Source organism: Triticum dicoccoides, chromosome 1B, assembly GCF_002162155.2.
Source record: "Triticum dicoccoides isolate Atlit2015 ecotype Zavitan chromosome 1B, WEW_v2.0, whole genome shotgun sequence".
In the NCBI taxonomy this organism is placed as follows: domain Eukaryota; kingdom Viridiplantae; phylum Streptophyta; class Magnoliopsida; order Poales; family Poaceae; genus Triticum; species Triticum dicoccoides.
This window is the reverse complement of record NC_041381.1, coordinates 347,788,316-347,791,284: the sequence shown is the minus strand read 5'-3', so window position 1 is coordinate 347,791,284 and position 2,969 is coordinate 347,788,316.

Below are 2,969 nucleotides of genomic sequence, written 5' to 3'. Positions count from 1 at the left end.
AGTATAAAACAATTGCTTGGCTTGTCATCAGGGTTGTGCATGATGAGATATTTTGTGTCATGAAGATAGAGCATAGCCAGACTATATAATTTTGTAGGGATAACTTTCTTTGGCCATGATATTTTGAGAAGACATGATTGCTTTATTAGTATGCTTGAAGTATGATTGGTTTTATGTCAATATTAAACTTTTGTTTTGAATCTTATGGATCTCAACATGCATGCCACAATAAAGAAGATTACATTGATAAATATGTTAGGTAGCATTCACACTTCATAAATTCTTTCTTTTATCATTTACCTACTCAAGGACGAGCAGGAATTAAGCTTGGGGATGCTGATACGTCTCCAATGTATCTATAATTTATGAAGTATTCATGCCATGTTTGCAACAATTTTATATGGTTTTGGTATGATTTTATTAGAACTAACCCGGACTAACGTTGTTTTCAGCAGAACTACCATGGTGTCGTTTTTTGTGCAGAAATAAAAGTTTTAGGAATGGGCTGAAAATTTACGTTGATTTTTTATGGACCAAAAGAGGCCCCCGAAGTACCAGAACTGGGCCAGGAAGTGACCAAGAGGCCACAAGCCTGGGGGCGCGCCTCCCAAGCTTGTGGGCCCCTCGGGCACCCCCCTGACTTGTTTCCAACGCCAAAAATTCTTATAAATATAGAAACCTCCAAAAACAACCCTAGATTGGAAGTTCCGCCGCCGCAAGCCTCCGCAGCCACGAAAAACCAATCGGGAGCCCGTTCTGGCACCCTGCCGGAGGGGGAAATCTTCACCGGAGGCCATCTTCATCATCCCGGCGGTCTTCATGACGAGGAGGGAGTAGTTCACCCTCGTGGCTGAGGGTATGTACCAGTATCTATGTGTTTGGTCTCTCTGCCTCTCGTGTTCTTGATTTGGCACGATCTCTATGTACCGTGAGCTTTGTTAATATATTTGGATCTTATGGTGTTTTTCCCTCTCTACCTTCTTGTGATGAATTGAGTCTTGCTCTTTGAGGTTTCTTATGTTGGATTGAGTATTGGATTTGGGAACACTTGATGTATGTCTTGCGATGGGATATCTGGGGTGACAGTGGGATGTTCTATTGATTCACTTGATGTATGTTTTGGCACTCAACTCTCGGATTCCCGAGGTGACATTGGGGTAATCTATGCATTGGGGTTGATGCACATTTTCGTCCTATGTTCTCCGATAGAAACTTTGGAGTGATTCTTTATTGCACGTTGAGGGATTGTTATATGATCCAATTATGTTATCCTGTTGAGAGATTTTGCACTAGTGAAAGTATGAACCCTAGACCCTGTTTTCAAGCATTGCAATACCGTTTTTGCTCACTTTTGTTACTAGCCTTGCTGTTTTTATATTTTCAGATTACAAAAACCTATGTCTACTATCCATACTACACTTGTATCACCATCTCTTCGTCGAACTAGTGCACCTATACAATTTGCCATTGTATTGGGTGTGTTGAGGACACAAGAGATTTCTTGTATTTGGTTGCAGGGTTGTTCCAGAGAGACCATCTTCATCCTATGCCTCCCAAGGATTGATAAACCTTAGGTCATCCACCTAAGGGATAATTGCTAACTTTCCTACAAAACTCTGCGCTTTGAGCCCAACAACAGTCTACAAGAAGAAGATTGCGTAGTAGACATCGGTTGTCCGGCGACGCAACGCTCTGCAGGCTACCCCACGCTCCTTGTGTGTACTGGCCTGCCTGTTGAGGCAGAAGTTGTTGGCTCTCGTTCACCATGGCCACGCGAGACGCCTCCTCTCGTTCCGCCGCCACATCCCTGGCCTTCTTCATGTTGAGCCTGTTTTGCCGATCGTTGGCGACCATCGCCCGGCGATCAACGTCGGCACCCTACTGGGCGTTCGTCGGCTTTGGCTGGGTGGGATCGGTGGCTAGGCGAGGGATCGCGTACTTCTTCGGCAGCATGGCGAGCAGATCTGGGGAGAATGGCGGGAGCTGCGGGGGAGATGGGGGTTGGTGGGACGAAAAAGGAGGGAAAGGTGAAAAAACGGCGGGAAAATCGAACGGTGTCGCCGACAGTGCGGGTCAACGTGCCTTTTCGCTTCAGCCAGGCACCCGCCGATGCGTTGGTTTCAGCTTGGGTTCGCCGGATATAATTTCGGCCCGATCCGGCGGAAAACGAGGATTTAGGGGCGCGGCTGGGAGATTTTCGTTCGCCCGGCGGAAAAAAAAAAGGCGCCCTGGGGGCGGCTGGTCTTTTGTGCCTCCGATAACCATTCATAGAGTCTGTCCCGAAATACCTCATGTACTAGAGTGGTTCCAATTAGGATTTCCCACCTCTTCTTGGCGCCGTCGCCGATCCGTCTCGTCTTCTGTGGTTTTGGGCCATGAAGGTGTGGTGGATCGCGTCCCTTGCCGGCGGTAGGCCTCCTGATCTTTTTTAGTTTTTTTTAGTTTATCTAGGGTTTGTGTCCTGCTCAGGAAAGCAAGACGGTGGCGGCTCACTGAAAATGGAATGAGATTCTCCCCGCCTAGCCGTTCCGATGGAGCGTCTAGCATCATCAGAAAGTGTGTGGAGGTGTGTCTTCGGTGGATCTCACGAAAATTACTTGGTGTTTGTCTTCGATGGATCTGCTTTGGTCTGATTTTTGTTCGTCTGCGTACTTGTGTCTATATGTTTGATCCTTTTGATCTCGCTTCTCTTCATCGGTGCCGGTTGTTGTTCTAGTGCGCTGGTCCTTTGGACCTTAGCACGACAACTTTCCGAGTGTCTACTAAAACAAGGTTTGCCCGGCTCCAATAAGGGAGGGGCGACGACGGCAACGTGACTTTATCTGGCTCGAGTGCTTGTAGTCATCGGTAGGTGGTCTATGGATATAAATGTAATTTATTGTATTTTCGGTATTCTTTATATTGCCATGATGTTTGATGAATTGACAAACGTGCTGGAATATATATATATATATATATATATATATATA